The following is an 11554-nucleotide window of genomic DNA, read 5'->3' on the forward strand; positions in this document are numbered from 1 at the left end:
CCAACCAAAACCGGCGAGCCTCATTCCACCAGTGAGGAGGACATGCGTGATCGATTTCGAGTCAATCGGTCCAGCCAAACCCCGTAACCCTAGCCTCAGCCTTAAGCCAGCCTCATGAAACATTGTCCCTCTCACTAAAATATTCGCCAAAAATACAAATTCCACCCGAATCCAATGGGGACTGCTGTGTCTTGTTCAGCCAATATAGGACCACATCTGGAAGAAATTTTGAGTCAATCGGTCCAAAGACCTGGAAGCTATTGAAAAAATCGGCCGAGGTTTTTTTCATGAAAAATGCTCTTTTCTTTAAAATATTCACCAAAAATACAAATTCCACCGGAATCCAACCAAAACCGGCGAGCCTCATTCCACCAGTGAGGAGGACTTGCGTGATCGATTTCGAGTCAATCGGTCCAGCCAAACCCCGTAACCCTAGCCTCAGCCTTAAGCCAGCCTCATGAAACATTGTCCCTCTCACTAAAATATTCGCCAAAAATACAAATTCCACCCGAATCCAATGGGGACTGCTGTGTCTTGTTCAGCCAATATAGGACCACATCTGGAAGAAATTTTGAGTCAATCGGTCCAAAGACCTGGAAGCTATTGAAAAAATCGGCCGAGGTTTTTTTCATGAAAAATGCTCTTTTCTTTAAAATATTCACCAAAAATACAAATTCCACCGGAATCCAACCAAAACCGGCGAGCCTCATTCCACCAGTGAGGAGGACATGCGTGATCGATTTCGAGTCAATCGGTCCAGCCAAACCCCGTAACCCTAGCCTCAGCCTTAAGCCAGCCTCATGAAACATTGTCCCTCTCACTAAAATATTCGCCAAAAATACAAATTCCACCCGAATCCAATGGGGACTGCTGTGTCTTGTTCAGCCAATATAGGACCACATCTGGAAGAAATTTTGAGTCAATCGGTCCAAAGACCTGGAAGCTATTGAAAAAATCTGGCCGAGGTTTTTTTCATGAAAAATGCTCTTTTCTTTAAAATATTCACCAAAAATACAAATTCCACCGGAATCCAACCAAAACCGGCGAGCCTCATTCCACCAGTGAGGAGGACATGCGTGATCGATTTCGAGTCAATCGGTCCAGCCAAACCCCGTAACCCTAGCCTCAGCCTTAAGCCAGCCTCATGAAACATTGTCCCTCTCACTAAAATATTCGCCAAAAATACAAATTCCACCCGAATCCAATGGGGACTGCTGTGTCTTGTTCAGCCAATATAGGACCACATCTGGAAGACATTTTGAGTCAATCGGTCCAAAGACCTGGAAGCTATTGAAAAAATCGGCCGAGGTTTTTTTCATGAAAAATGCTCTTTTCTTTAAAATATTCACCAAAAATACAAATTCCACCGGAATCCAACCAAAACCGGCGAGCCTCATTCCACCAGTGAGGAGGACATGCGTGATCGATTTCGAGTCAATCGGTCCAGCCAAACCCCGTAACCCTAGCCTCAGCCTTAAGCCAGCCTCATGAAACATTGTCCCTCTCACTAAAATATTCGCCAAAAATACAAATTCCACCCGAATCCAATGGGGACTGCTGTGTCTTGTTCAGCCAATATAGGACCACATCTGGAAGAAATTTTGAGTCAATCGGTCCAAAGACCTGGAAGCTATTGAAAAAATCGGCCGAGGTTTTTTTCATGAAAAATGCTCTTTTCTTTAAAATATTCACCAAAAATACAAATTCCACCGGAATCCAACCAAAACCGGCGAGCCTCATTCCACCAGTGAGGAGGACTTGCGTGATCGATTTCGAGTCAATCGGTCCAGCCAAACCCCGTAACCCTAGCCTCAGCCTTAAGCCAGCCTCATGAAACATTGTCCCTCTCACTAAAATATTCGCCAAAAATACAAATTCCACCCGAATCCAATGGGGACTGCTGTGTCTTGTTCAGCCAATATAGGACCACATCTGGAAGACATTTTGAGTCAATCGGTCCAAAGACCTGGAAGCTATTGAAAAAATCGGCCGAGGTTTTTTTCATGAAAAATGCTCTTTTCTTTAAAATATTCACCAAAAATACAAATTCCACCGGAATCCAACCAAAACCGGCGAGCCTCATTCCACCAGTGAGGAGGACATGCGTGATCGATTTCGAGTCAATCGGTCCAGCCAAACCCCGTAACCCTAGCCTCAGCCTTAAGCCAGCCTCATGAAACATTGTCCCTCTCACTAAAATATTCGCCAAAAATACAAATTCCACCCGAATCCAATGGGGACTGCTGTGTCTTGTTCAGCCAATATAGGACCACATCTGGAAGAAATTTTGAGTCAATCGGTCCAAAGACCTGGAAGCTATTGAAAAAATCGGCCGAGGTTTTTTTCATGAAAAATGCTCTTTTCTTTAAAATATTCACCAAAAATACAAATTCCACCGGAATCCAACCAAAACCGGCGAGCCTCATTCCACCAGTGAGGAGGACATGCGTGATCGATTTCGAGTCAATCGGTCCAGCCAAACCCCGTAACCCTAGCCTCAGCCTTAAGCCAGCCTCATGAAACATTGTCCCTCTCACTAAAATATTCGCCAAAAATACAAATTCCACCCGAATCCAATGGGGACTGCTGTGTCTTGTTCAGCCAATATAGGACCACATCTGGAAGAAATTTTGAGTCAATCGGTCCAAAGACCTGGAAGCTATTGAAAAAATCGGCCGAGGTTTTTTTCATGAAAAATGCTCTTTTCTTTAAAATATTCACCAAAAATACAAATTCCACCGGAATCCAACCAAAACCGGCGAGCCTCATTCCACCAGTGAGGAGGACTTGCGTGATCGATTTCGAGTCAATCGGTCCAGCCAAACCCCGTAACCCTAGCCTCAGCCTTAAGCCAGCCTCATGAAACATTGTCCCTCTCACTAAAATATTCGCCAAAAATACAAATTCCACCCGAATCCAATGGGGACTGCTGTGTCTTGTTCAGCCAATATAGGACCACATCTGGAAGAAATTTTGAGTCAATCGGTCCAAAGACCTGGAAGCTATTGAAAAAATCGGCCGAGGTTTTTTTCATGAAAAATGCTCTTTTCTTTAAAATATTCACCAAAAATACAAATTCCACCGGAATCCAACCAAAACCGGCGAGCCTCATTCCACCAGTGAGGAGGACATGCGTGATCGATTTCGAGTCAATCGGTCCAGCCAAACCCCGTAACCCTAGCCTCAGCCTTAAGCCAGCCTCATGAAACATTGTCCCTCTCACTAAAATATTCGCCAAAAATACAAATTCCACCCGAATCCAATGGGGACTGCTGTGTCTTGTTCAGCCAATATAGGACCACATCTGGAAGAAATTTTGAGTCAATCGGTCCAAAGACCTGGAAGCTATTGAAAAAATCGGCCGAGGTTTTTTTCATGAAAAAAGCTCTTTTCTTTAAAATATTCACCAAAAATACAAATTCCACCGGAATCCAACCAAAACCGGCGAGCCTCATTCCACCAGTGAGGAGGACATGCGTGATCGATTTCGAGTCAATCGGTCCAGCCAAACCCCGTAACCCTAGCCTCAGCCTTAAGCCAGCCTCATGAAACATTGTCCCTCTCACTAAAATATTCGCCAAAAATACAAATTCCACCCGAATCCAATGGGGACTGCTGTGTCTTGTTCAGCCAATATAGGACCACATCTGGAAGAAATTTTGAGTCAATCGGTCCAAAGACCTGGAAGCTATTGAAAAAATCTGGCCGAGGTTTGTTTCATGAAAAATGCTCTTTTCTTTAAAATATTCACCAAAAATACAAATTCCACCGGAATCCAACCAAAACCGGCGAGCCTCATTCCACCAGTGAGGAGGACATGCGTGATCGATTTCGAGTCAATCGGTCCAGCCAAACCCCGTAACCCTAGCCTCAGCCTTAAGCCAGCCTCATGAAACATTGTCCCTCTCACTAAAATATTCGCCAAAAATACAAATTCCACCCGAATCCAATGGGGACTGCTGTGTCTTGTTCAGCCAATATAGGACCACATCTGGAAGACATTTTGAGTCAATCGGTCCAAAGACCTGGAAGCTATTGAAAAAATCGGCCGAGGTTTTTTTCATGAAAAATGCTCTTTTCTTTAAAATATTCACCAAAAATACAAATTCCACCGGAATCCAACCAAAACCGGCGAGCCTCATTCCACCAGTGAGGAGGACATGCGTGATCGATTTCGAGTCAATCGGTCCAGCCAAACCCCGTAACCCTAGCCTCAGCCTTAAGCCAGCCTCATGAAACATTGTCCCTCTCACTAAAATATTCGCCAAAAATACAAATTCCACCCGAATCCAATGGGGACTGCTGTGTCTTGTTCAGCCAATATAGGACCACATCTGGAAGAAATTTTGAGTCAATCGGTCCAAAGACCTGGAAGCTATTGAAAAAATCGGCCGAGGTTTTTTTCATGAAAAAAGCTCTTTTCTTTAAAATATTCACCAAAAATACAAATTCCACCGGAATCCAACCAAAACCGGCGAGCCTCATTCCACCAGTGAGGAGGACATGCGTGATCGATTTCGAGTCAATCGGTCCAGCCAAACCCCGTAACCCTAGCCTCAGCCTTAAGCCAGCCTCATGAAACATTGTCCCTCTCACTAAAATATTCGCCAAAAATACAAATTCCACCCGAATCCAATGGGGACTGCTGTGTCTTGTTCAGCCAATATAGGACCACATCTGGAAGAAATTTTGAGTCAATCGGTCCAAAGACCTGGAAGCTATTGAAAAAATCTGGCCGAGGTTTGTTTCATGAAAAATGCTCTTTTCTTTAAAATATTCACCAAAAATACAAATTCCACCGGAATCCAACCAAAACCGGCGAGCCTCATTCCACCAGTGAGGAGGACATGCGTGATCGATTTCGAGTCAATCGGTCCAGCCAAACCCCGTAACCCTAGCCTCAGCCTTAAGCCAGCCTCATGAAACATTGTCCCTCTCACTAAAATATTCGCCAAAAATACAAATTCCACCCGAATCCAATGGGGACTGCTGTGTCTTGTTCAGCCAATATAGGACCACATCTGGAAGACATTTTGAGTCAATCGGTCCAAAGACCTGGAAGCTATTGAAAAAATCGGCCGAGGTTTTTTTCATGAAAAATGCTCTTTTCTTTAAAATATTCACCAAAAATACAAATTCCACCGGAATCCAACCAAAACCGGCGAGCCTCATTCCACCAGTGAGGAGGACATGCGTGATCGATTTCGAGTCAATCGGTCCAGCCAAACCCCGTAACCCTAGCCTCAGCCTTAAGCCAGCCTCATGAAACATTGTCCCTCTCACTAAAATATTCGCCAAAAATACAAATTCCACCCGAATCCAATGGGGACTGCTGTGTCTTGTTCAGCCAATATAGGACCACATCTGGAAGAAATTTTGAGTCAATCGGTCCAAAGACCTGGAAGCTATTGAAAAAATCGGCCGAGGTTTTTTTCATGAAAAATGCTCTTTTCTTTAAAATATTCACCAAAAATACAAATTCCACCGGAATCCAACCAAAACCGGCGAGCCTCATTCCACCAGTGAGGAGGACATGCGTGATCGATTTCGAGTCAATCGGTCCAGCCAAACCCCGTAACCCTAGCCTCAGCCTTAAGCCAGCCTCATGAAACATTGTCCCTCTCACTAAAATATTCGCCAAAAATACAAATTCCACCCGAATCCAATGGGGACTGCTGTGTCTTGTTCAGCCAATATAGGACCACATCTGGAAGAAATTTTGAGTCAATCGGTCCAAAGACCTGGAAGCTATTGAAAAAATCGGCCGAGGTTTTTTTCATGAAAAATGCTCTTTTCTTTAAAATATTCACCAAAAATACAAATTCCACCGGAATCCAACCAAAACCGGCGAGCCTCATTCCACCAGTGAGGAGGACATGCGTGATCGATTTCGAGTCAATCGGTCCAGCCAAACCCCGTAACCCTAGCCTCAGCCTTAAGCCAGCCTCATGAAACATTGTCCCTCTCACTAAAATATTCGCCAAAAATACAAATTCCACCCGAATCCAATGGGGACTGCTGTGTCTTGTTCAGCCAATATAGGACCACATCTGGAAGAAATTTTGAGTCAATCGGTCCAAAGACCTGGAAGCTATTGAAAAAATCGGCCGAGGTTTTTTTCATGAAAAATGCTCTTTTCTTTAAAATATTCACCAAAAATACAAATTCCACCGGAATCCAACCAAAACCGGCGAGCCTCATTCCACCAGTGAGGAGGACATGCGTGATCGATTTCGAGTCAATCGGTCCAGCCAAACCCCGTAACCCTAGCCTCAGCCTTAAGCCAGCCTCATGAAACATTGTCCCTCTCACTAAAATATTCGCCAAAAATACAAATTCCACCCGAATCCAATGGGGACTGCTGTGTCTTGTTCAGCCAATATAGGACCACATCTGGAAGAAATTTTGAGTCAATCGGTCCAAAGACCTGGAAGCTATTGAAAAAATCGGCCGAGGTTTTTTTCATGAAAAATGCTCTTTTCTTTAAAATATTCACCAAAAATACAAATTCCACCGGAATCCAACCAAAACCGGCGAGCCTCATTCCACCAGTGAGGAGGACATGCGTGATCGATTTCGAGTCAATCGGTCCAGCCAAACCCCGTAACCCTAGCCTCAGCCTTAAGCCAGCCTCATGAAACATTGTCCCTCTCACTAAAATATTCGCCAAAAATACAAATTCCACCCGAATCCAATGGGGACTGCTGTGTCTTGTTCAGCCAATATAGGACCACATCTGGAAGAAATTTTGAGTCAATCGGTCCAAAGACCTGGAAGCTATTGAAAAAATCGGCCGAGGTTTTTTTCATGAAAAATGCTCTTTTCTTTAAAATATTCACCAAAAATACAAATTCCACCGGAATCCAACCAAAACCGGCGAGCCTCATTCCACCAGTGAGGAGGACATGCGTGATCGATTTCGAGTCAATCGGTCCAGCCAAACCCCGTAACCCTAGCCTCAGCCTTAAGCCAGCCTCATGAAACATTGTCCCTCTCACTAAAATATTCGCCAAAAATACAAATTCCACCCGAATCCAATGGGGACTGCTGTGTCTTGTTCAGCCAATATAGGACCACATCTGGAAGAAATTTTGAGTCAATCGGTCCAAAGACCTGGAAGCTATTGAAAAAATCGGCCGAGGTTTTTTTCATGAAAAATGCTCTTTTCTTTAAAATATTCACCAAAAATACAAATTCCACCGGAATCCAACCAAAACCGGCGAGCCTCATTCCACCAGTGAGGAGGACATGCGTGATCGATTTCGAGTCAATCGGTCCAGCCAAACCCCGTAACCCTAGCCTCAGCCTTAAGCCAGCCTCATGAAACATTGTCCCTCTCACTAAAATATTCGCCAAAAATACAAATTCCACCCGAATCCAATGGGGACTGCTGTGTCTTGTTCAGCCAATATAGGACCACATCTGGAAGAAATTTTGAGTCAATCGGTCCAAAGACCTGGAAGCTATTGAAAAAATCGGCCGAGGTTTTTTTCATGAAAAATGCTCTTTTCTTTAAAATATTCACCAAAAATACAAATTCCACCGGAATCCAACCAAAACCGGCGAGCCTCATTCCACCAGTGAGGAGGACATGCGTGATCGATTTCGAGTCAATCGGTCCAGCCAAACCCCGTAACCCTAGCCTCAGCCTTAAGCCAGCCTCATGAAACATTGTCCCTCTCACTAAAATATTCGCCAAAAATACAAATTCCACCCGAATCCAATGGGGACTGCTGTGTCTTGTTCAGCCAATATAGGACCACATCTGGAAGAAATTTTGAGTCAATCGGTCCAAAGACCTGGAAGCTATTGAAAAAATCGGCCGAGGTTTTTTTCATGAAAAATGCTCTTTTCTTTAAAATATTCACCAAAAATACAAATTCCACCGGAATCCAACCAAAACCGGCGAGCCTCATTCCACCAGTGAGGAGGACATGCGTGATCGATTTCGAGTCAATCGGTCCAGCCAAACCCCGTAACCCTAGCCTCAGCCTTAAGCCAGCCTCATGAAACATTGTCCCTCTCACTAAAATATTCGCCAAAAATACAAATTCCACCCGAATCCAATGGGGACTGCTGTGTCTTGTTCAGCCAATATAGGACCACATCTGGAAGAAATTTTGAGTCAATCGGTCCAAAGACCTGGAAGCTATTGAAAAAATCGGCCGAGGTTTTTTTCATGAAAAATGCTCTTTTCTTTAAAATATTCACCAAAAATACAAATTCCACCGGAATCCAACCAAAACCGGCGAGCCTCATTCCACCAGTGAGGAGGACATGCGTGATCGATTTCGAGTCAATCGGTCCAGCCAAACCCCGTAACCCTAGCCTCAGCCTTAAGCCAGCCTCATGAAACATTGTCCCTCTCACTAAAATATTCGCCAAAAATACAAATTCCACCCGAATCCAATGGGGACTGCTGTGTCTTGTTCAGCCAATATAGGACCACATCTGGAAGAAATTTTGAGTCAATCGGTCCAAAGACCTGGAAGCTATTGAAAAAATCGGCCGAGGTTTTTTTCATGAAAAATGCTCTTTTCTTTAAAATATTCACCAAAAATACAAATTCCACCGGAATCCAACCAAAACCGGCGAGCCTCATTCCACCAGTGAGGAGGACATGCGTGATCGATTTCGAGTCAATCGGTCCAGCCAAACCCCGTAACCCTAGCCTCAGCCTTAAGCCAGCCTCATGAAACATTGTCCCTCTCACTAAAATATTCGCCAAAAATACAAATTCCACCCGAATCCAATGGGGACTGCTGTGTCTTGTTCAGCCAATATAGGACCACATCTGGAAGAAATTTTGAGTCAATCGGTCCAAAGACCTGGAAGCTATTGAAAAAATCGGCCGAGGTTTTTTTCATGAAAAATGTTCTTTTCTTTAAAATATTCACCAAAAATACAAATTCCACCGGAATCCAACCAAAACCGGCGAGCCTCATTCCACCAGTGAGGAGGACATGCGTGATCGATTTCGAGTCAATCGGTCCAGCCAAACCCCGTAACCCTAGCCTCAGCCTTAAGCCAGCCTCATGAAACATTGTCCCTCTCACTAAAATATTCGCCAAAAATACAAATTCCACCCGAATCCAATGGGGACTGCTGTGTCTTGTTCAGCCAATATAGGACCACATCTGGAAGAAATTTTGAGTCAATCGGTCCAAAGACCTGGAAGCTATTGAAAAAATCGGCCGAGGTTTTTTTCATGAAAAATGCTCTTTTCTTTAAAATATTCACCAAAAATACAAATTCCACCGGAATCCAACCAAAACCAGGCGAGCCTCATTCCACCAGTGAGGAGGACTTGCGTGATCGATTTCGAGTCAATCTGTCCAGCCAAACCCCGTAACCCTAGCCTCAGCCTTAAGCCAGCCTCATGAAACATTGTCCCTCTCACTAAAATATTCGCCAAAAATACAAATTCCACCCGAATCCAATGGGGACTGCTGTGTCTTGTTCAGCCAATATAGGACCACATCTGGAAGAAATTTTGAGTCAATCGGTCCAAAGACCTGGAAGCTATTGAAAAAATCGGCCGAGGTTTTTTTCATGAAAAATGCTCTTTTCTTTAAAATATTCACCAAAAATACAAATTCCACCGGAATCCAACCAAAACCAGCGAGCCTCATTCCACCAGTGAGGAGGACATGCGTGATCGATTTCGAGTCAATCGGTCCAGCCAAACCCCGTAACCCTAGCCTCAGCCTTAAGCCAGCCTCATGAAACATTGTCCCTCTCACTAAAATATTCGCCAAAAATACAAATTCCACCCGAATCCAATGGGGACTGCTGTGTCTTGTTCAGCCAATATAGGACCACATCTGGAAGAAATTTTGAGTCAATCGGTCCAAAGACCTGGAAGCTATTGAAAAAATCGGCCGAGGTTTTTTTCATGAAAAATGCTCTTTTCTTTAAAATATTCACCAAAAATACAAATTCCACCGGAATCCAACCAAAACCGGCGAGCCTCATTCCACCAGTGAGGAGGACATGCGTGATCGATTTCGAGTCAATCGGTCCAGCCAAACCCCGTAACCCTAGCCTCAGCCTTAAGCCAGCCTCATGAAACATTGTCCCTCTCACTAAAATATTCGCCAAAAATACAAATTCCACCCGAATCCAATGGGGACTGCTGTGTCTTGTTCAGCCAATATAGGACCACATCTGGAAGAAATTTTGAGTCAATCGGTCCAAAGACCTGGAAGCTATTGAAAAAATCGGCCGAGGTTTTTTTCATGAAAAATGCTCTTTTCTTTAAAATATTCACCAAAAATACAAATTCCACCGGAATCCAACCAAAACCGGCGAGCCTCATTCCACCAGTGAGGAGGACATGCGTGATCGATTTCGAGTCAATCGGTCCAGCCAAACCCGTAACCCTAGCCTCAGCCTTAAGCCAGCCTCATGAAACATTGTCCCTCTCACTAAAATATTCGCCAAAAATACAAATTCCACCCGAATCCAATGGGGACTGCTGTGTCTTGTTCAGCCAATATAGGACCACATCTGGAAGAAATTTTGAGTCAATCGGTCCAAAGACCTGGAAGCTATTGAAAAAATCGGCCGAGGTTTTTTTCATGAAAAATGCTCTTTTCTTTAAAATATTCACCAAAAATACAAATTCCACCGGAATCCAACCAAAACCGGCGAGCCTCATTCCACCAGTGAGGAGGACTTGCGTGATCGATTTCGAGTCAATCGGTCCAGCCAAACCCCGTAACCCTAGCCTCAGCCTTAAGCCAGCCTCATGAAACATTGTCCCTCTCACTAAAATATTCGCCAAAAATACAAATTCCACCCGAATCCAATGGGGACTGCTGTGTCTTGTTCAGCCAATATAGGACCACATCTGGAAGAAATTTTGAGTCAATCGGTCCAAAGACCTGGAAGCTATTGAAAAAATCGGCCGAGGTTTTTTTCATGAAAAATGCTCTTTTCTTTAAAATATTCACCAAAAATACAAATTCCACCAGAATCCAACCAAAACCGGCGAGCCTCATTCCACCAGTGAGGAGGACTTGCGTGATCGATTTCGAGTCAATCGGTCCAGCCAAACCCCGTAACCCTAGCCTCAGCCTTAAGCCAGCCTCATGAAACATTGTCCCTCTCACTAAAATATTCGCCAAAAATACAAATTCCACCCGAATCCAATGGGGACTGCTGTGTCTTGTTCAGCCAATATAGGACCACATCTGGAAGAAATTTTGAGTCAATCGGTCCAAAGACCTGGAAGCTATTGAAAAAATCGGCCGACATTTTTTTCATGAAAAATGCTCTTTTCTTTAAAATATTCACCAAAAATACAAATTCCACCGGAATCCAACCAAAACCGGCGAGCCTCATTCCACCAGTGAGGAGGACTTGCGTGATCGATTTCCAGTCAATCGGTCCAGCCAAACCCCGTTACCCTAGCCTCAGCCTTAAGCCAGCCTCATGAAACATTGTCCCTCTCACTAAAATATTCGCCAAAAATACAAATTCCACCCGAATCCAATGGGGACTGCTGTGTCTTGTTCAGCCAATATAGGACCACATCTGGAAGAAATTTTGA

The sequence above is a fragment of the Pagrus pagrus genome (assembly GCF_965226575.1).
Source record: "Pagrus pagrus genome assembly, chromosome: 16".
NCBI classification, from domain to species: Eukaryota; Metazoa; Chordata; class Actinopteri; order Spariformes; family Sparidae; genus Pagrus; species Pagrus pagrus.